The following is a 23,490-nucleotide window of genomic DNA, read 5'->3' on the forward strand; positions in this document are numbered from 1 at the left end:
ATAATCCATGCTGAGCTTACCAGGCATAAAAAACAACTGAGCACACAAATAATGACCTGTGCAAAATGTTGGGGCACTTAAACTTTGCACTAGCATTTTCCCAAGTGGAAATGTTCAAGTCTGGGGCGGGGGAAGCTGCAAAAGGCACCCAAAGGCTCACAAGCAGAGAGGATGGGTGGGGAGCATGCAGGGGAGGGCACAGGGGACCTTTTAAGGTCCCAAGTGGTGGGATTAGTGTGGGGCACACTGATTTTGCTGCCGGGGCTGGAGGAGAGGGGCACAATCTGAGCAATGATGTCTCTCAGCAGCAGCCCAGGCAGAGGCCGGGGGATGATGGAGCCAGAGGTGCCACTACCTGCTGCTCACGTTCACAGTGTGGTTTGAGGCAGGGAGAAGCAACACATCACTAGTCAAAATTTCTTGGAAACTCTTCCTTCATTTCATTTCCGTGGCTGTGCATTGGCATCTCAGCTTTAATGCTAGTTAATTTTTCTATTTGCTTGCTGATCTTGTGGTATTTCTTCTTCAGAGCTTTTTTTTTTTTCTGTCCTTTTAAGCTTGACTGCAAAACCACAAAAGCTAAAGACATTCAGAAAAGAAGATGAATAAGGTAAGATCACCTTACAAATCACTGGACTCCAGGAGAGAGAAGGAGAAAAAAGGGAGAAAAAACACCAACCCCAATCTCATGATGATCACAACTCCCACCACCAAGAGACTGGCATCCATGGGGACCCTGCCACAGGCTCTCTACAGGGGTAGCAGGAGCCCAGCTATGGTCTAGCATTATGCATGAGTCTTCCCTAGACCCAGCATAAAGAAATAACTACCTAAATCCCAGCAGAGGTGGTGATGGGGAGACGTCTTTTCATGTCATAAAAATGCTCTTCATATAATTGCTTTTCTTCATTTGCTGGCATTTAATGATGGGAAGCCAGAATAAAAATTCATTTCAGGGTGAGCCAATGTGACACTGGGTTTTTAGTTTTTCCACTGAAGTAAAAACGAAAATAATCCCCACAGGTGGAGTGAAACAATTCATTCCACACTCAGGACTTTCTGTTTGGTTTTAATATTTAATTGAAGAGAGGTAATTTCGTGACCAAAGGTCAGTTCAAGGCCAACATTTGCAGCGTTTTGTTTAGAAAACAGTGGAACAAAAGGCTTTGACATTTTGCGAAGGCACGTTGCTGGTTTTCCTGTCGCTCTGTGCTAAAGTATTGGTGGGAGAGCCCTCCCACGCTGGGGTCTGCCTCCTCCTGCTCCTCCTAACAGCAGGAGCAGCTGGGCCAGCCTTGCCTGGAACCGGCTGGCATGTTAGCCCTCTGCAGAAGCAATTTTATGCCATATTAAGCCCTCCTCCCCCAAAATGCAGCTTTGATCCCAGAGCCCAGTTGAGGGTATCTGAGCCTTGCAGCAATGTCCGTGCAGAGACATCACTCCAAACCACAGGAAAAAAGAAACCTTAACCCTTATTTTCAATGTAGTCCCCAAAATATCTTCCTCAGTGACTCCTTGTATTTAAGTTTCACAGGCTGATGATGTGATGGACATCTCCACTTACATCGTGGTGGCTATTCCCAGCAGCATCCTGCTGTCCAGCCACTGCCCCTTGCCCCCGCGTGCTGGGATATATGGTGCCCCTTCCTTGGTTGAGAACAGACCACGATGCTCTATGGCACTTTTTTTGGACCTATTCTTGTTTAAACCCAAGAGTTTCCAAGCTTGGCAGGGTTTTCTTTCTGAACTAAGCTCTCAAACCGAGTGTGCCCAGCAAGGGACGAGTCCCAAGCCAGACTAGTCTTCACAATCATAGCAGAGGGCAGTGTCTGAGGGCAGTGTCCCCGTTGGGGACAGGGTGGGTGACAAGCACGTTGAAGGGCCGTTGGGATGCTCTAGCAATGGGCTGGCCACCAGCCACACACAGCCCTCAGCCCTTCAGGGGTGTCCAGCTGCCTCTCACCGTGTCTGTCCTCCCACCGCCGGACACAGTCTCCTTTCCATCATATATCCAGTTGCCTGAAGTACCCGCTTGCCGGAAGAAAGACAACATTTTAGAGGCAATTAACATCCAGGGAATATATATCTCTGCTTCCTATGCTTGTACATTTGTAATCCGAGTCTCTCCGCTCACTCCTTTCCCTTCTCTGCAATGCCCTCTGGGGAGAGCCGAGCTGCAGGGGGATGCGGGGGGTGCCTGCCCCCTCCCCAGCCCAGCACCACGGCTTGGACCCTATGGGCTCTCCTGGGTCCATCTTTGTTGGGGAAGGGCGGACCCCAAAATCTGCCAAAGGCCATGGGCAGTATCCCAAGTAGAGCTGCCTTTCTCCTCCCCGCGGTTCGGTTTTCCCTGGGGAGCCATGCCCTTGCCTTAAATCTGAAAGGCATTGCGAGGGCTGAATCGGGATTAGCTGAGAAACCCAAAAAAGGTCAGGAGATTATGTTTCCATTTAATTAGCCACATGGCTCTGCTTTACCTCCAAAGACAAACCACACAAGCAACACTGAGGAGATGCCTGGGCCCCATGTGTCACTCACACTTGTTTGAGCTAAGTGCATCTCCCACAGCCCATTTCATTGCTCCTTGTCTGCTCCGAGCAGGATGACTAATTTGAGCAGAGGGCTCATTGGAGGTCTCCAGCATTGCAGCCCGGGCTGTACGTGGTCTTGAGTGATTTTCCATCCTGAACTCAAAGAAACCCACCAGGAGCTAGGACATGCAGAGCCAGCCGTCACCTGCATTCACCTACATCAATGTTATTTTCCTCAAAACCCTCTCCTGTCCAGTTGTCAGACGCCTAAGCCTGTGGTCACAGCTGATGGAAATCTGGGCACCGAAACTAATGCCCACAAGCACTGGCATGATGGGAGTTATGCCAGCAAAGGCTGAGAGATGGCTGAAACCCTCCTAGCATCCTCAGGTGGAGGGCGGGAGGAATGAAGAAGTTCTGCTGGAGTTGGGGAAAAGATCCCATCCCACCCAGAAAATACTTTAAAAAAATTCCATTGCATATGACAGCTACATCATGGCCATTTTTCACAGAACAAGCAAGGCCCCTTCCAGCCTAGCTAACAGCCTTGCAACTAGGGCACTCAGCTGGGATAGAGGGAAACAGTATTGAGGAGGATGAAGATGAGCCCCGTTCTGCAGCTGAGGCTCTTGGCGGATGAATGCATTGCCAAGCTGGTTCTGGTCCCTGGTCCTAGCACAGGACTGGAGGAGACCCCGGGAAAGGCAGCACCACCAAGCCAAGAGCACGGGCACGGCCACAGCTTCACCATCCCCGCATGCCCCGGCTGGCCCAGCAGTGTGTGACACCAGCATTCCCAGCCCTCACCTGCTGGAAATGCTGCCTCTGCACTGACACGTAATTTAACACTAGCACAGAGGATCTACTCCGTATTACGACCTTGAAGAGCATCCTTGTTAGGTGCTCTCCTTCCTTGCGGACACTGGCAGGTGTCGGAGCGGGTACCGCTCCCTGCAGGCAGGTTTTCCACTGGGAACCAGCAGTCCTAGGGAATGGGAGGATCAAGCCCCAGGACACAGAGAGAGGGGGATGTACAGCACAGGGGGGCAGGAGGAGCCCAGGTTTCTAAGGAAGGGTGGGCGAAGCAGTGAGGTCCCTGGGCTGGGTGTCATGATGCCTGGGGTCCTCCTCCTGGCAGTTCAATTTCTGGTTTTAGGACATGATGCACCTGTTTGTAGTGCAACTGGGTGCTGCACTCTGGTTGTGCAGGATGGTCACAGGCTCAGCTCAGCTAACTCCCAGTGCCTAAAAGTTGGATGTCTACCCCCAAGCCCCATGGTCCCTTGTAAAGCATGTAGCCAGAAAAGAGCCCCAGGCAGAGAGAAGGTACAGCAGCCACCTTAGCACACCTCTGTGTTCAGATGCGCTGATTCACACCGCTTTCCTCCTGGGACGATAAAATAAGCCCAGAGTGACTGATCCCATCTGTGACCATCGGCTTCCAGCTGCCCAGAGTGGGGGGACATGACCCTGTGGGCCAAATCCTGCCTCTCTCCCTCCTCCACCAACCCAAGCTGCCTTCTATGAGAGCAGTTCAGCTGCAAAGCTTTGCAGCAGAAATGAGGCAGGAGAAATCCCCTCCACCCTTTTTTTGCTGCATCTCCCCCACTGCGTTGGCACGGGCAGCTCAAAGCCTTTGGGCTTGGGACATTGCATCTCCAAGAGGTGGATGTCTTGCCTGCACTGGGGCCGATAGAGATATCTAGGACATGGCTCTCGCTACCTGCCTCCGGACAGGATGAATCACCTCCTGGAGATGCTGTGCTCTCTCTGTTGGCCATGGAGAGAAAATTGCAATGCAATTTAATGAACTATTAAAATCTGAGCAGCCCTTAGAGGAAGGAAAAACAGAGACACCCTGAAAAACCCATGAAGCAGCCTGACTTCTCCTCCTTGACAGCCCAGGGAGCCTGTCTGGGCCCTGCTCCAATCTCAGCCAGGGCCTGAGCATCTCAGGGATGTGTCAGGGCTTCCCTCTGCATTCCCGGGGTGCCCCCACCACCTCTCTGAAACCCTATGGGACATCTCTGCAATTCCCCAGCATACCCCAAGTGGGGAATAAATCACAGCAACCTCCCCCTCCCTCCAGGGCAGCACCCCCAAAGGGCAGCACAGCACACAGCAGCACCCCCAAAGACAACACGGGGCACGTGCTCCAGGGTGGCTCACCCCAAAGCAAGTCCACATGTTCCCTCTGCCCTACGGTCCCTCCTCTGCCACCGAAGTGGGGACTAGAGGCCATGCAGCGGTCCATGCTGCCTTGCTGGCAGCATATCTTTTGCTGGGTTTCCATGGAAACCAGCATCACACACATGCCAGCCAGGCTGGGCGGCTCCCACCCCCGGGAGATGCCCCATGTCAGACCCTGCATCTCCGTGGGCGCCTTCCCCTCCCACCCTGCCTCTGGCATCGCTCCGAGCCCCTCACTTCTTGTGGTGTTTTCTGGCCGGTGGGAGCAGTGAAGAGCTGTGGGTCAGGCAGCAAACCCATCGGCTTGGTAGTTCAGAGAGTCCTGTGGGCACACAGGACATGCCCATCGGCATGCCTTGCTCTCTGCGCGATGCGCTTGCAGGTGGTACATGAAAATGCCTGGCTTGCGGTCTGGGGTGATGCAAGAGATGCATTCCCAACAGAGGAATAATATCTGCACACGAGGCTTTTTCTTATCGTAACTTGCTGCCCCTGGGTCTCAAACAGATTTCTGGCAAATAATCACAGCCCTGCTATCCTCGCACCGACCCTTCTCTCTCCTACATACATTTCCTTGCAGCTCAGCTCCCTGCTTCTTCTCCCAGGCTGTTACTTAACGGCCTCACACCAGCGTCTTGGCTGTGTAAGGAGGGACGCACGCTCCAAGCAGCTCGGAGAAGATGTTGTGCAGGCTCTCCTCAGTTCAGCAGTGCAGAAGGGATTGAATTGTTCTGTGGAGCTGGGCTGGTGAAGGAGCAGGAGCTCGTTCCCACTGTGCCAGGCTGGCAGGCAGCGTGCAGAGCTCTTCTTACTGCTTTCCAACTTCTCTCCTCTGCAATCTGGAAGTCCTGTAGTTCCCCATCGCTATTAAAACCTTTATGAAACAGAAATTCTGACAACTGTGCAGTTTATCAAACTAATTGCTCTCCCCCACGTTTCCAGACACATCACTCTGGTCACTCTCCTCCACATCTTCCCCACTAATGAATCACAAATACTTCTGCAAACGCAGGCGAAGCATCTGCAACCTCTCCTGGGCTACAACACCTGCCAGACAAAAAATACCACTGAAAAGTGAATTCTTGCCCTTGGCTCTCACTAGCAGCGATGCAAACCCTACTCGCAGTTAGCAGGAGGTGCTTATCCAGTTCCCACCCCAGGAGCGAGAAGAAGACAAGTGCTCTGCCGGTAAATACAGCCCCAGGAAAAGGAGGAAAGAGAAAAACAGCCCCCAGTCAACGGCCACACGGAGCTGCAGTGATCCCTGGCAGTGATCTATGGCAGTGTTAGCAGCCATATCAATGCCGATAAGGATTTTTAAACCCTTTTACAAATCCTGTGGGTATCCCCTGGGTAAGAGTTATCTCTAAGGAAAACATCCAAATTCAAGAAAGGGCATGAAAAAGAAGGCCATAACACTTTCAAAAAGGAGATACTGTTTCCAGCTACATCCAGCTGTGGGGCTGGTTTCATCTTGAATTGAAATCATGATGGGGATGCAGAAAAGTGGTACTCTTAGGTGATATATGAACACATTTACTCGTAATAAAAGGCAGGTCATTTTTATTTGGTTTGCCAGTTTCTTGACTGGTGAAGGAATTTGGAGACAAACTCTACTCCCGACACGCAACATTTCGTACCCGCGTGTTCCCACATCACATCCGGACTGATGACCAGCACCACCTGAAACTCACTGGGGTCAGCAGGACTCACCCTGTTTGGGCACGGCTGCTCCATAAATCCCCAGCACCCCACTATTTAAGCAGCTACTTATCCCTAGACATGTGGCTAATACTATTGACTGGAACAAAACGTGGGCATGTCTCCTTGTTAAGCACGCAGCCAAGTGCTTAATTCCTCCCACAGGATCTTGAAAATGTTCTGTTTACTAAGGCAAAAGTAGATTTTTACTTTTTTAATGCAGTCTTGAACTTACAAGCTCCTGAAATCCAGACTTTTTGTGTTGCTTCATTGCTGTCTTTGCTTTCTGGTTGCACACTATACAGTAAGGATGCCACGTCCTTGTCCCCACAAGCACTGAACCTTGTATTTATCTGCCAAAAATCACTACGCAATGCAAATTACTCCATGTCCAAGAGCGCCGGCCAGCCAGAGCACATTTTCAATGCACAGGGCAGAGGATTAGGAACAGCCTCCATCACTCGCAACTGCTCTGCGCCAAGTGGGAATAAAAGTTTCATACCAAATTAGAAACACGGCTCCCATTCCTGCACGCAGATTTGTGTTCTGTGAATACAGCCAAAAAGAATGAAAAAAAAAAAGAAACTTGGCATGCACTCATTCACTTTGAATGAATTTGCTTTGACCGACCGCACGAGGTTTCCACATTTGCAGCTTTGCCAAAAAAAATGCTCCATGCACGGTCAGCAAGGCGAAGTCCTGGGGGGCAGTGGGGAAGCCCCAGTGCCACGGGGAAAATGCAGCCTCTGGAAAAAAAGTGCGTACCGTGATATTCTGGTGCATGCAAAATGCTTGCCGATGCTCAGCTGGCCGTGGCCCTGGGGATCGTACTGCACACCCATATTTTCTGGTGTTCCTCACTTCTCCATCATGAGTCCATCTGTATCTGTTGGCTCTCCTGTTTTATATAGGGACTGCGGACTCCGTTTCTGAAGCAGCAGAATGCTAATCTATAATCAATGCTCCGGAAATCCAATGCTCTGGGATCTTATCTGAATGCACTGATTGCAATATACTCCTGAGTGACTCCTCTATTTGAACACCGCTAGTCAAAACACTTCACATCTTGAATTTCATTGGGTGGATATCGTTAATGAACTTACTTCTGCATTTTCTGTAGTTCAAAAATTGTCAGCTGAAGGGTGAAGGGAATCATAACATCTTCCCTGCAACCTGCAGAGAGAAAAAGGGAAGAGCTCTGTCACATAAATGATTCATTATCCAACCTTCTCCCAGGCTAGGGGCTTGTGTTAGCATCTTAAGAAGCTGTCTCCACACGTGGCTTCTCTGATTGCACGGCAAGAGCAATCGGTGATGCCCTGCCAGGGCGAGCAACATCTCGGGGCTGGCACTGCACAGGCAAGGTGTCCCCTGCTGCTGGGGACACCCTCAGTGCCACCTATTTTGGGGGGAGCAGCACCTCTCCTTAACCTTAAGTAAAAATCCCTGCTTCCACAAGACACCCTGAAAGCCAGAAACCCCAATCTCATGCCAAGTTAAAGGGACAGGAAAGAGAAACAAATAAGCATTATATATCTCTGCAGGGCAAATATATACACACACACACACACATATATTATTGACACCAGCAAGATGCCAAAGTCTACTGATGGGCTGCTGTATGCCTGTTCCTGAAAGAGTAATTACCCCATCAAGTTTCCAGCTCTTGATGACGCACAGGATAAACAGAAGTTTCCTGTTCAGGGCTTCATAAACACCCTGAGCAGATAAACGCTCATAAGCAAGGGGCTTGGGATGGGGAGGCAACGGGCAGCAATCCTCTTTTATGAGAAATGAGATTGGAAAAATGGTAATCTCCTAAATGGGCATGGCTGGTGGGCTGATAAACAGAGCTCCTGGCTATTACGGTGATGAGCTCAATAGAAAAAGTGTAATCCCAGCCCAACTGTTCGGGAGATCGCTGTGCAGCCTCTTCCTCCCTCTCCCAAATCATCACATTAGGCTGATGATAGGAGAAAATAAATGAGATCTCTGCGCCAGGTTGTGTAATGTCATTGAACAGAAGCATCGAGCTTTGCACTTTCATCTGGGGACATTGGTGACTTCCTACCCTGGATCAGGGAGAAGAGCCTCAATCTCCCTGCGTGCAACTCCTGTCCTCTGGTTCCCTCCTTTCACTGAGCATCTCAGATGGGTCTGGCTCCATCTTCTCCACCGAGCAGCAGTGACCATAGGTCTCTTTCCTGGACCCTTTTTCTGGGGTCCTTTTCCAGCCAGGAGCTGAGTGCCAGGGCTACCTGGCCACCCAGGGCAGGCTGGTGGGCACTTGTCCCTTCCCAGCAGCAGCATCACCACTGGGCAAGCCTTGCCGAGAGGCCCAGCACCCATGCCTACTGCTGTGTGTGGAGGGAGAGGCATCAGGGAAAGCCCAAAACACGGCTCGAGGATGTAAATCTGCAGCTTATGGGGTTTCTTCACAGCCCCCTCAGTAGGACTGCAGAGGAAGGCTTTGCATCCCGGAGCATACGGAAACCCTCTCCAGACTGCCAAAACTGCAGGCTGGGGCCAAATTAAAGACAAAGGACAAAATGCCATTTGACGTATTTTTCTTTAGTCTTAAAATGCTGGGGTGGGGGGAAAGGCCATGGAAAAAGCTGTAGGCAACATGACAATTAGTGACAGGATAATGACTACCCAGCAGCACCAAAAAGCCGTATGAACATCACAGATCCACAGTGCCAGCCACACCAAAGAAATATAAACAGTACCGAATTAAATCAGCCAACCAGCAAATCAAAGCAAAGGGACAAGCTCCTTGTTTCTGGGAACATACCCACAGTCTTTCCTCCAACCCTTTGCAAACAAAGAGCTTTCTGCAGTTTGCTTGGAAGGTCATAAGGTTTGGGCTAATGCAAGTGGAGTCAGAGGGATGGCAAGCGAAGGGCAAACGCAGGCGGTTTGGGGAAGTTAGTTTTTAAGGCGATAGTTTTTAACAAATAGTTTTGAACGCAGAGAATAACAAACAGACTTCAAGCATTCGTGGCATTTTTTTAATGTATTTTGCATGAAATGGAAAACTAAACCAACAAGTGGTATATACAGTAACAATAAACAGTGCGAGAATACAACAAAAAGAGGATTATAATTTCAAATTGGCATGCCCTGCATACGCAGCACTTCAAGTGCTAGGGAGCAGATCTGCCCTTATTTCTGTTGTCTGCAAGGCCGGGTATAAAAGATGTCAAACTGCAGATAAAACTGCGTGTGCTGGGATAACGATAGGGTAAAAAGATGAAAAGGAGGTTTCGTATAGCTAAACCCATGATTCACATTCAAGTATTAGGCTCTAAAAATAATCCCGAAAATCATGTTTGAGAAAAAATTGCTTTTTTTCCCTCCTTTTCCCCACCTGAACAACTCCCAACTCCAGAGTTGGTTGTGGGATGGACATGGGTATTTAGGTTCATGATTTACAGCCAAGCAGCAGGAAGACGGGATGGTGTTGAGGTCCCCTGTGCTAGGACTGGGTCTGGCTGAGCTGGGGCTACCAGCCAGGAGAGACTGCATGATGCAGGGCTGTCATCTGCTCAGGTGGTAATCAAAGACATGGGAAGGTGGAAAGAGTGGGCATGATTCACCCTGGACTTCAGAAAAGCTTTTGATGCCTCAGCACATGAAAGTGTTGCTACAGGGGTAGTAAAATAGGATTGGAAAAGAGCGATTCTTGGAAAGATAAAAAAGCTGAAAACAGGAGTGAGGATATCAAAGGCTGCGGGGATCGCATACGCTTCTGCATGCCAGCGAAACATCGCTGCCACAAGTCCTGCGGACTGCAGGGCTGTGCAGTCTCCTTTGGAAATCAGCAGGCACGCTGGCAATGAAGTCGGCAGTGTGCATTTGTAACTATGGGAAAACCTCAACAGGGCTCTGACCCCAGAAACACAGCATCTGAGGGCTTTAAGGACCTTGTGCACTGCCCAAAAAGCCCCAGTATCCATTTTTCTCCCCTCTCCTCCTTTCCCCGGTAATATCCAGCCCTCCTCCCTCTGCCTTTAGCAGAGTACCCCGAGGGGGAGTGGGAGACGTCCCTTGCTGGGGTCAGGGACAGGGAGTGATCTCCACGGAGCCTTATTCCCCAAAGGAGTGCAAGACGTCTTATTAAGAAAGATCAAGAAGTTTCAACCCACCAGTCTGATAGAACTCAAACATTGTTTGGCTGGTCTGGGAAGGTGTGGGTTCAGTGAAAAAATATCTCATTCTCTATGCATTTAATTGGTTGAGAAAAAGAAAATTCCACATCGCCCCCCCCCCCCCCAGCAGGCAGACCCATTTCTACAAACGTTTTGAGCCCACCACAAGCTCAACACCAGCTTGGGCAGAGCCCGTGCAAGCAGCCGTCTGATGGCCACTGCCATCTGGAAGAGCAGCCACTGGGAAGAGCAGCCACAGCTCCTAAAATAAACCTCCTCCATCCCGCCCCACCCCAAGGCTTGGAAGAAGTCCCAAGGGCTCTTGGTTTGCTCTCCCCCATCCTTGCTCTTCCTCGCTTTGGATGCATCGGAGGACGTGGGGAGGAGATGGTCCCTGTTGCTCTAAGAGCCAGCCAAGGCTTCTCGCCCAGGGCAGGGAGAGAAGAGGGTGCTCTGCCGCTCTGCACTGCTCCCCTCCTGCTCCTTCAAAGCTTTTAAAAAACATCTAGTATGAGAAATCGTATATTTCAAGGGCACTTCATGCAAAAAAACCCAACCTTAAGCCCTTGAAAGCCTGCTCAGTACATGGGGTTGTGTTAGAGGCTTTTACACAGATGCTGAATCCTTTTCTCCTGTTTTTGTGGGGATGAAATGCTGCGAGGACAGTTGGGGAGCCTGAGATGGGTCTACGTCTGCACCAGCCTGCACACGGGGTTGTTGTATCACTGTTCTGCCAAATCAGATGTGGGAATCATCTCCTCTGCCACCGAAATGCAACCTGTTCTGGGGAAAAAAACTCATTTTAGCATATTCTTATTTCAGAGGGATTCTGGATTAAGCCCTGGCTGTGCCCAGTGCTGTACAAAAATTAAAGTAAGAAGGTGAGCTTACCTCTTGCAATTGAAATATGAGACAGGAACTGGGGGGAGGATGCAGACAGGGACAGCACAGGACCAGACCTCCTAATTTAGGACAAGAAATAGAGTTTTTGCTCCAGCTGGGATCTGGCAGACGGCAAGCCAGGGCTCAAATCCCCTTATATCCCTTTTTGTCATGCAGGACCTCGTGGTGTCAGGGGCTGTACAAAACCCAGAACAAGCAACAGCCCTTCCTCCACAGGGCATACCAATAATGACACCCTGTGCTTCCTTCCCGAGGGAGCTGGGAAGCTTCATTAATTGAGAATTTCAAGGATCTTTGAAATCAGCAGCTGAAAGATGTTCCAGAAATACAGAGCAGTTTTATTTTTAGAATGGATGTACAGTAAAATCTCTCCCCTCATTTTCTGAAAAGGGCTTTCTCCCAGTCTGGAAAGGCCAGCTGGGCTATCTGAGCAAAACTGCAATGCAGTGTGACCGGAGGGAAGTGAAAAAGAGAAAACACAGAAAAATAAACCCAAGGCAAGACGGACAAAGGTTTTTTTCTTTTTATTAAGAAGGATGATACTGAAAAGCTGAAAAATACTGCCAGAGTACCATAAACCATGAGAAAACCTGGATTATCGGAGCATTTTCTGCCAGGTGAGCAACAGCAGGAGGAGCAGAACCTCCCCGCGCCACACACCACATGCACTGGTATCGCTGCAGCAGGTACAGCAACGGTGAGCTACCGCCAAGCAATTTGCCAGCCCTGTGGGGAGCCCAGGCACTTGCTGGGAAATTAGGAGGGCTTTGCTGAAGATGGGTCTTGAAATGAGCCAGGGAATCTGGTCAGACTAGGCATCTTCTGGGGATAAGACCAGCCTCCAAGCACAGCTGGAGCAGGAGGGATGCAGCTCTGCCCTGGATGGAGGGTTTAGCCCAAGCCTTGCTCTGCTCCAGTCATCACCCCGTCCTCCACAAGGCCATGTGTTTCCCTGAAGAGCTCTGCTACCTCCAAAAGCCTCTAGAAATGAATACTTAGCCCAATAATCTACTTCTGCTCATCACTTCCATTGACCTATTACATTCTCTTTTCAGGGTATAATTTAGCTCTGGATTATTCAAAGAGGGCTGAAAGGAAGCGACACAAAGCAAAAAGATAAAATGGGCCGAACAGAGATCTGTTTGGCCTTGAGAAAGGTACAATTCCTGTTACAGATGGGATTGAATGACTGTTTGGACATATTTGAAAGGGACTAAAGCTATTTTCTGCAAACCTGAGGTTGAGCAAAGCTTAGGTGCCAAATGATGAGCTAGACTGAGTTCTACAACAAACCTCTACCACCTGGACACAGCCGGGTTTCATCCATCATTCATTCAGCACTTTTCAAGCCATTTGTGTTCATCTCTCCTTTTCCATAAGACACAAAAGCCATTGAAGAACACCTTCCCCAAACAGCCATTTCTATATAATCAGAGCCTAAAAATAGGGAGCTATCAAAGTGAGACGCTTCAGTCAGGGCATCCAAGCACATTTTGCCCACATGTTGCCACAACTTAGCCGGTCACCTGGGGATTAGTTTCAGAAGGTGGAGGTGGATTTTGGGTGCCCAATGGATCTAAGGACAGGTAGAAGGGAGAGCAGGGAGGGAGCATCTCTCCCCTCCTCTGCAGCCTTACTGTTCCTCGTAAATGGCTGCCATGGCAGGATAGAGAGAGATGTGTGCCAAAAACGGGGCGAAGCGGCACCTGGGAGCTAAACCCTTCATCCCACAGCCGGTGGATCCCGCTCCCTCGCCAGTGCGGGATCAGGCAGGAAGGAAGCGTGGCCGAACAATGAGCTGCAGGAAGCGGCAGTGGACGTCCCGACCAAAAGCAAGGGCCTGACTCAGCAAACATCAACTCAAGACGAAGCTCCTGCCAGCCAAGGCAGTGGCCTCAGGGGGCTGCAGCCCGTGGTTCCCCTCATGGTGATGCCCAGGGCTGAGTTCGGGGCGGGGGGGGGGCTTGGCCAGATGCACCCAGTCCATCTTCCTTGTGGGAGATGTGCCCTCCGCATCCAGCACGCAAGCAAAAATGTCCTGCGACAGTACCCTGAGGGGCCAGATCCCACCCTCAGCCATAGCACAAGTGCACGTCATGCCCTAGACTTTGGGGTTTTAGCTCAGAGGTGGATGGGAAGAAAATGGCTTTTTAAAACACCTGGGTGTGAGGAAGCTGGTGCAGAACTGGGTGTCTTCTTGGCTCCCATCCGGGTGGTGTTTTCCTCCCCTCCTGGCTTTCCATCTGTGCAGCTTTCAGTAGCTCACTGGGCTGCACAAACACCATCTCCCCTCCGGGACTTTGGGAAAGTTCCCTTTTTTTCACTTGCCTTTACAATTTGGCTTTTGGCTCCCAGAGCATGCGGGAGAGCCCTGCGCTGGGGCATGTGGCTAGGACCCGGACCTCAGCAAAACACAGCACGCTACACTGATGTGGGAACTAACCAGAAATATAAATAAATAATAAATTATTACTAAATTATTACTAAATAATGCCTTTTTCCTCTCTTCTTATGCTTGCTCCATGCTCAATTGCTAAGCGATCTGGAGGTCCTTGGATCATAGGTGGCCTCATGTAACAAACAGATGATCATTCTGATTTTTATTAACTAACTGTCTAAAATGTTATTCCATTGCAACATATTGCCCTGCGTGCCAGTCCCCCTGGGGTGCTGGGTTACAGCATCCCCTCCTTGGGGGTTGCAGGGTGGCCGGAGCACCCCAGGGTGCTGCCAGAGCACCAGTCGTGGGGATGGTTTGGAGCATGGAAGGAGGAGAGGAGATGGGGGGAAAGCCGGCTCACGTTGCTCAGCTGCTGCTGTTGAGCCACTGGTCTGCACGGTGCCTGGCTGCTGCAGTGCACGAGCGCACACCCTCCAACAGCTTGCCTGGCAGGAAAAAAAGCCAAGCTCATGTGCTGCCAGCCAACACCCTCTCTCCTCTCTAAGGCAGCTTACAAAAGCCATTTGCTATATTAATGCTGATAGCCCAGTGTCCCCCCCGCCCTGCGCACATTTTCCACTCCCGTGCCCTAAAAGGCAGAGGTTGGGTTTAGGAGATTAACGTTGCCTTTGGGGAGCTTCACCTCCCAGGCTGGACGCAGCCCCGGCACTGCACAGCACCTCTCATCCAGGACTGTGGTTTACAGGGCAGAGCCCATCCTAAGCCTGTTCAGATGCCCATCGCTGGGACTCTGAATTGTTTAGCTCCAAAAGGCAGAAATAGCATTTTTCTATTCTGTGAATTTTCCCAGCAGATTCATCTAACTGATTCCTCTGCTTTCCCAGCCTGATACCAGGACTTCCAGGAGGAAGGAAGTCTCATTCCCAGTGAGAGTAATCAAGCATCTCACCGGCAAAGGCATAAAGTGGCTGTTCACACACCCAGAGCGTTGCACCGGCTCCACATAAGCAGAGGTGCTTCCCCTGCTCCCTCCGGCCACGCACCCATCACCCATCTTAAGGGCTTCGGCACAGCACGTCAAGCCCCCACAGAAACACGGCAGCCTTAATTTTGCAGGGAGTTACTGCAAAACCAGTGATGACCGTGCCTGTTCCTGTGCCGACAGGCAACGCTGCAGGCTAGCCCTGATCGCTGTTACTCATCCCAAGGTTAAGGAGTGTCCTGGTTTCAGCTGGGATAGAGTTAACTGTCTTCCTAGCAGCTGGTACAGTGCTATGTTTTGAGTTCAGTATGCAAAGAATGTTGATAACACTGATGTTTTCAGTTGTTGCTCAGTAGTGTTTAGACTAAAGTCAAGGATTTTTCAGCTTCTCATGCCCAGCCAGCGAGAAAGCTGGAGGGGCACAAGAAGTTGGCACAGGACACAGCCAGGGCACCTGACCCAAACTGGCCAACGGTGTATTCCATACCATGTGACGCCACATCCAGTATAGGAACGGGGAAGTGGGGGCGGGGAATCGCCGCTCGGGGGACTGGCTGGGTGTCGGTCGGCGGGTGGTGAGCAATTGCACTGCGCATCATTTGTACATTCCAATCCTTTCATTATTGCTGTTGTCATTTTATTAGTGTTATCATTATCATTATTAGTTTCTTCTTTTCTGTTCTATTAAACCGTTCTTATCTCAACCCACGGGTTTTGCTTCTTTTCCTGATTTTCTCCCCTATCCCACTGGGTGGGGGGGAGTGAATGAGCGGCTGCGTGGTGTTTAGTTGCTGGATGGGGTTAAACCACGACATGGAGAAACACAGACAGCAAAGCAGCACGTGAGAAGCAGCCGTTCATCCCCGATGGGATTATTCACCTACGTCCACATACAGAAGCTGTTGCTCTCCGAAACAGAGCAGAGCCCAGCTCAGGGCCAGGTTTAGCTCTTAAACCTCAGTACCAGTGGGCCAGGAAAGGCAGGAATTTGCACTTCAGTCACTAATGCCCAAATCATCGTGTGCCCAATGCCATGTTTCTGTTTGGGGCAGGACAGTGTCTCAAGCTAATGCCTCCCCCACAGAGAACTTCTTCACCACCTTCCAACATGAAATCTGTCCCCAGCTAGCCCCCAATATTCACAGATACATGGCTCAAATACAGCATTGATTAAAGCGGTGGGTGACACAGTCCTAAGAAGCTGCTTCTTTACAGTGGATCTGAAAGAGTCAGAGACAGAAGAGGCTGGAAGAAGACAGCATTAAGGAGATGTGGATTCAGGAGACCTGCAAGCAAAATACAGCTGCAGCTTAGACGCTGCAACAGAAAATGTAGGGCAATAAATTTATAGAGTGAAAGCAACTTGAACATTGATCAAAAGTACAGAGAAAGCATCAGGGAGATGGGGAAATAACAGAAACTTTAATTCAGGATCCTACCTGCCAGTGCAATAAATATTAATGGAATAAGTTGGAGAAAGGGGAGGCTTCTTTGGGAAAGCAATAGCAAAACCACTGAGATTGATTTCCCATCAAACAATATTTGACAAAGTAAAGCAATTAAGGGCTGAGAAACAAAACCTAATTTTAGGGTGCTGATAGGCAGGATAAATGGGTTTCCAAAGAACCAATAATCAAAGCTTTTGCATTCACTTCAGGCCTACTGATGCTGGCTTGAATTAAAGTGCCCAGCCCTTCACCAGGCTGTGCCCTTTGAGCACCCTCTCTCCAGAAGGTCTGTCCTGCCGTTCAAGAACCAACAAAACATGTTTCTAACCTCAAGGCTCTGTAGGCCCATAAAACTCAGACCCATCCACAGAAGTGACTTGCACTCCATATAATGAGCCACATCCACACACTGAGCACCACCATCAATCTCCTGTCCCATAGCCAGCAGCTCCAGAGCCAAAAGCAGTGAGGAAATACAACTGCCCTCTTCTTTTTGCCCTTCTGGGCAACTGGAAACTATTCCTGCTCACCACCGGTTCCTCTGGCAGGATAGGTACCTATGCAAGTTGCTTCTTAGCCTGGACACATATCCATACACATACTCACAAGAAAATAATTGCCCCCATCATATGAGCCTGAGGACTGCTGCTCTTCCAGTTACCTCGGCCAGTTTTTGTCCAATTTACAGTAGGAGATATGCACAATTTGTTCTGAGGGCACTATTGAACATGGCCCCAGATCTTTCTCTTTCAGAGAAGCTCATTGTTGCCCATGAAAAATCTCCTCCTGTTGATTCCCAGTGAGCTTATCTGAGTGGGGAAACTGGGAGGTTTCTGCCTAGTTGGACAGTTGATGATGCATCCTGTGAGGGACTCCCACTGGCATCAATAACACTGCAAGTAATGAGTTCATGCAGTGCCCCAGGCCAACTTTTTACTCCAACAGAAACTAGCTATTGCTTGTTATCTTCAGCTTCCCAAGTGCTGGTACATCACTAATGTACAAATTTGTGTGCGGTCTTCCGCTGCTGGGCTGAGATCCCTCCTCTCCATACCCTTGATGGTCCCTCAATGAGGCAGAAAGCAAAGCTCCTTTGTCAATTCACCACCCACCCCATCCAAACCTTGCTGAGCAGGCTCCGCTGTGCCAGGCATCGCAAGAGGAGCTCATCAAAGCAGCCTTTTAATTGCTAGAGTAACGACTTAGATGTACAAAAATTCCAGTGAAATTTGCATGACTAATTAAATCATTAAACACAGCCTGACAACTGAGGAACACAGCCACGCAACCAAAAATCAAAAACACCTCCTAACCACTGGCAGCAAGAAATAGGAAGGGATTCACCAACCCACACGTCCCATCAGCGAGACTTGCTGATGGGTTGTGTCTTTTTGATTAGAAACCAAGCATAAGTAACAGCACCACCATTCTCTGATGAAGCCTTTGATCTCTGCCCAAAGAGTTGCTGAATGCTGAGCTCAAGCTAGCAGCTGCCTCAGAAAAGCAGGGTCTAATCCAGCCACACCGCTGGTGCTGGTGGAGTGAGGACTGGGTGCTGTGTGCAGGTCCCTGAAGACCTCTGTGTAGGGTCTGCTAGCCCAGCCTTTGATGGAAAATGTTGAAGAGGCTGCAAACCACGATGCTGGTCAGCCTTGGTGTGCTGACCCAGCACCCCACTGTGAACCTGGTAAGGGAAAGGTCAGACTCGTATCTCATCGTCCACATGCCTCCCACATTTAACCTCAGTCTTCAGCAAAAAGCAAATCCTACTCCCTCCAGCCACATGTACTGGACACAAGGGTTAGACAGTGTCATTTTCCAGCAAGGAGAAGGCAATCTGTCCCACCTCCTTCAGCCCCACTTTTTCAAGAAAGCATATAAAACCCACTTAAAATATTAATACGGAGATGGTCAGAACTGCACAGGCTAAAAAGGAATATGAAAAGATTAATTCCCTATTAGAATCCAAGCCTTGATTTCATAACCTTAGAAAGCAGATTCCCTGAGACTCTGCTGGGCTGCGGCTCAGCGTCTTGCCAGGATGCCTCGGTTGACAACACCAAGACCTGACAGGAGCCAGAATCTGACATTCTTTAATTCTTTAAGAAAGAGCAGCAGTAACATGGGCTTGAGGAAGGAGGGAGAGGAGACGGGAAATCCAGCTCTAACGGAAAGGCCTGGGACGCTGCCAATATTTTACATTCTTCATGACACAGTTTGCTGCTGGCCCCATTGCCTGATGTGATTAGCCTGAGAAAAAATTGGCCAGTGCCTTCCCAGACCAGTGCTGTCAAGGTGGCTCTTGACTCCCACTCTGCCCACAGCCAGCATCCTTGCAGTCACACGAGCCCTGCAAGCCCCTGGGTACCCATGCGGAAAGTTCACGATTTCTTTCCTCTGCGTTTGGTGATATTATCTGGAAGAGCACTGGCACACTTTCAGTCTGGATCTTATTGACACACAGACACAGAGGGGAAAAATACATCTTCCTAGAGGAGTAGAGAAGGTCTAACATGCATTTTAGTTCCAGAATAGATCAGCTAAATGAGCATAGCCTCTCTGGCCACTAGAAGAGCAAAGTACTTCCTCCCCACCCCCAGCTTCTCACAAACCCCGCACCAGGTTAATAGAAACTCTTTTCTGAGTCAACATGGTTAAACTAGTGCAAAACCCCTACATGCCCAACCTTGCATATGTTTCTACCACACTTATATAAAGTGATTAGTGATAAACCGATAAAAATCCAGTGTGTGGATGAAGAGAAATAGCTGGATGAGCCCATCACAGGGCTCCACTGGAGCAGCTGTACTGCGCACACCAAATGTAGAGCAGCAACTTACCACTGAAAGCTGAGAATCAAACTAGAGAATTACATTGATTTCTCCCTGCCCCAGTGTTTGAAACCAAAACCTCTCCCCTGGGCTTGCTGCTGAATGCCGGGTGCTAGTGCTGAGCATGCCTGAGCCCGCTGCGCTGCTCTGCGGGGTGGGGGGGTGTCGTGGTTTAACCCCAGCCAGCAACTAAACACCACGCAGCCGCTCACTCACTCCCCCCCCACCCAGTGGGATGGGGGACAAAATCGGGAAAAGAAGCAAAACCCGTGGGTTGAGATAAGAACGGTTTAATAGAACAGAAAAGAAGAAACTAATAATGATAATGATAACACCAATAAAATGACAACAGCAATAATGAAAGGATTGGAATGTACAAATGATGCACAGTGCAATTGCTCACCACCCGCCGACCGACACCCAGCCAGTCCCCCGAGCGGCGATTCCCCGCCCCCACTTCCCCGTTCCTATACTGGATGTGGCGTCACATGGTATGGAATACACCGTTGGCCAGTTTGGGTCAGGTGCCCTGGCTGTGTCCTGTGCCAACTTCTTGTGCCCCTCCAGCTTTCTCGCTGGCTGGGCATGAGAAGCTGAAAAATCCTTGACATTAGTCCAAACACCACTGAGCAACAACTGAAAACATCAGTGTTATCAACATTCTTCACATACTGAACTCAAAACATAGCACCATACCAGCTACTAGGAAGACAGTCAACTCTATCCCAGCTGAAACCAGGACGGGGTGAAGATTGCACGGCCTCAGTTATCCAAAGCAAGAACAGATCCTCCAAATGGCAGCACTGCTATAAACAGTGATGGTGCCATTAACGGACCTTGGCTTGTCTCTTTGCTAACTGTGCAAATAATTTCTGTGCAGCAGAAGTATAAGTAAATAGATGAGAAGCATATAAGAGAATGTATTTCTCCAATTTACTGAAGTCACTAAGAAGCATCAGGGCAATTTTTAAAAACTGCTCAAGCAATCGGGAGCTTAAATTCTGTTCATGTGTAAAAAGTTTATTATTTCTGGCTATATTTACAAATCCAGGTAAGAGACCATCTAGAAAAGCAGATCCATTTAGCCTCTGTAGCAGAAGTGTGTTGGGGACTCACAGCATATAGTGGAGACCCAGGGCAACCATGCTACTGCATTCGCCATAATTCAGAGCTCCCTCAGGTCACCAAGCCCAGATGTCAAAAAATGTAAAAAAGCATCCAAAATCAGGCCCAGAGAAACAAGTTTCCTTCATCTGCACTGCCCTGGCACAACGAGAGCTCTTGTTTGCTGAGTACTTGTAAAAAACACTGCTCATTTTTCACATCTCTGAGCAATTTCATACATTTGGCCCCAGAAGATGGCGTTGGAAAAACCAGGACCCTTTGAACCAGGCAGAAACCTGTGCTCAGGTTCCCTGATGCATGCTCAAGCAATACCCTGCTGCCAGAGCTGCTGGCAGGGCTGGTTCTAGCCTCTGTTTTCTCGGTACCTCAGTTTGTTGATTTGTAAAGCTGGTAAATACAGACCCACCTCCAGGCTTGCAGAGCTCCTGCGCAACTTAACTATTTGTCGTATCAGTGATGTCAGAGCTGGGATGGGCTAAGGGTACAAGAGAGACTGGTAGAGTTACAGCCACAAAGGTGATGATTGCCATGTTAATAATTAGCATCTGTTGCCATTACAGCCTGTAAGACAGATCCAAGCAAGGATGAAAATGCTGAGCGCTGAGCCACCATCTCCAGTGGGTTTATGGCCGGTCACGGAGATTCTCCAGCTTCCCACCACCCGCAGGGACCAGCACAGGCTCTTGGAGGCAGTGAAAATTGTGTGTTTACAGCTGGGTCTGTATGTCTGGCAACAAGAGCTGACCCTCTTCCTTGGCAAATGAAGCCCAGAGACTTTGCTTAGACCTTTTGCCCAACCTAGTTTGGAAAAGAGAGAAAAAGACCACCCCTCAATGAAACCTCATATTTCTTGCACCGAAAAGCACTTTGTTCCCAAAGCACAAAGCTAAACCCAGCCTACACCTGCTCCTGAAGAAAACCTCACTCAGTTGATTCACCGAGCGATGTACACACTTGCTGCCTGAGGGACTTCCAGCCCTGGAAGATGCTCACACCTGCCTTAGCAATGGACTCCAGGTCGTGGTTACACTTGCCACCACTCCTTGCAGCTGAGGATCCGAGCTGGGCAGCAGCTTTCATAGGGGTTCCAGCACATGCCTGCCAGATCACCCTGATGTCTGCCTAAATAGTGGAGATGAATAGCAACACTCCCAACCTGGTCCTCTCGTATTTTAACAAACACGTCACATCTCAGTGAACCTTAGAAAACATGCTCTGGAGTCACCTTCGCTACCAGGAATCTTTTTCCATCTCAGTGGTCCCCTGACAACCCAGCCAGGAGTGCAGACCCAGCTGTAAAGGTGCCTTCCCCCTGCAGCCAGCCCCTTCCCCAGCACCTCTTCCCTCTGCAGACGGAGCAGCACCGGGCAGAGAAACCAGGAGTTCTGAAGCGTAATCCCGAACAGATGGCAGCTCGAGCTGTGCTGCCTCAGAAAGGCACTTTTAAAAGTAAATAGCAACAAATGTTTTGGTGTGTAATGCGTTGAAATCTTGATCTCACACAGAGCTTTTTTTCTTTTTTTTCCTCTCCCAGCAGTGGCAAATGGCTGAGGACAAATGCTGCTGAAAAGAAAGAAGAAGGAAAAAAACCTCAATCAATTAAATGTTTTAGAAACAATTGTGTTTCAAAATCAACAAGAAGAATTCATGAAAATCAATCCTAATTCAAGAGGGCTGTACTGATTTGTTCATCTTTCCCCTTCCCTGCCTAAGCAACCAAAGCAATAAAAATGATAGCTCCATCTGAGGCAAGGAAGCAATTGAAACTTCAAAAACATTCAACATCGGCTGATGAAGCTTGATGCAGTCTCCACGGCCTGAAAGCTAAATATTCTGCAAGAGAAGCAACGTACCAGGCAGATGAGTGGGAGTTTCAGATAACTCCTACCCCTTCAGCTTCCTTCTCTCAACAAAGCCAAGCAAACCAAGGTAAGATTGTCCTGCCACAGGGGAAAAGCAAAACTGTTTGTATCAGCAAAGGCACTGCACAGACAGGAGCTGCCTCTGTTGCTCTTTGCCAGTAGGAAACAGCCGCTCCGCTCTTACAACGTGTCCACCCAGGGCCACCACCACAGGGACATCAACAGGGCAAATCTCCTGGCAAGGAAACCCAGGACTCGCAATGCAGATCCTGCTACGCCTTCCTGAAATGCCACAGCCACAGGAACACAGTCAGCGGGCCACAAACCTGCAGTTCTTCATCTCATTGCACAAAGTTGTCCCAGAGGAAAGACTTCTCAGGAAACCCGAAGTGGGGGTTTGCTGCTCCCTAGACCTGGTCGCACCTCAGCGTCACACAAGGAGGAAGGCACTTTTCAGGCTGTTACCCTGGCACAGAGGGTGCCTGGGGGGATCACGACCAGGTGTGACAATGTTGCCCCGAATAAATGATGTTTCCACCAGAATTTCCCTCTCGAACGCGGGGTGGAGGGGACAGGTCTCTCTGCCAGGGTTTGCCCTGCTCTAAGCTGACCTGAAGTCATGTGAATGTGATTCCTGCAGCACCCAGCCTTGTGCAAATAAACCGTGTCTAACCACCTTCAGACGGCTTCCTGGCAGTGCAGAAAGCAAGCAGAACCAGAGCAGGGCACCAGCACCCGCAGACTCACGTCATCTCGCCTTGGCACTGCTGACAACAGCTACTGAATTTTGTCTTGAGGCAAGCAAACTCAGGCTCAAGTGTGGGTTTAAAGGTATTTGGAAGATAAAAGCTTCCCAGATAGCAAGGACACACTCCCAAAGGAGGGTTTTGGTTTAACAGGCAGCAACAGCTCCCTGTATCACTGCATAGCAAGAGCTGAAATAGTTACTCGCAGTGGAGATTGTTTATCTGTGGGTCGCAGACATCTTCTCAGCTATCCCCAATGCTCTCTAAAAGGGAGCAGGAATTTGAGCCAGAAAACAAACCTGGGAATAACAGGGTGGAATGAAGTGAGGAAAGGCAGTTAAGAGAGGAGAAAAAACCTGGAGACAAAACATAGCAGGAAGAAAAGAGAAAATGTAAAACATGGTCTGGAGAAGGATCTCAGACATCTGAGATTTGCACAGGTTAAGATTTCTTCAGACAAGGCTTCTCCGCTTCTCTCTATAAAGTAATGAATTTTGTTAGACTTGCATCTGCCCAGTACAACCACAAAAGTTATTTGGAGACACTCCATCCTTCTTCCTACATGTCTAGTGGAACCAGAAGGAGACTTTAGGAAGGAGCCAGTAGGTACCTACATGTC

At 49.4% G+C, this 23,490-nt stretch overlaps 1 long non-coding RNA gene across 1 annotated transcript in view; it reads right to left on the minus strand.

Moving 5' to 3' along the window:
- Window positions 1–460: 460 nt before the first annotated feature.
- Window positions 461–23,490, minus strand: part of LOC128145648 (uncharacterized) — a 34,037-nt gene continuing 11,007 nt past the window's right edge. The window contains exons 2-3 of the long non-coding RNA XR_008236532.1: window positions 6,658–7,595; window positions 461–5,595 (exon numbers count right to left, since the gene is read on the minus strand). This is a non-coding gene — a long non-coding RNA (uncharacterized LOC128145648). The remainder of the gene's footprint in view (window positions 5,596–6,657; window positions 7,596–23,490) is intronic.

This window comes from Harpia harpyja, chromosome 9 (assembly GCF_026419915.1).
Source record: "Harpia harpyja isolate bHarHar1 chromosome 9, bHarHar1 primary haplotype, whole genome shotgun sequence".
In the NCBI taxonomy this organism is placed as follows: Eukaryota; Metazoa; Chordata; class Aves; order Accipitriformes; family Accipitridae; genus Harpia; species Harpia harpyja.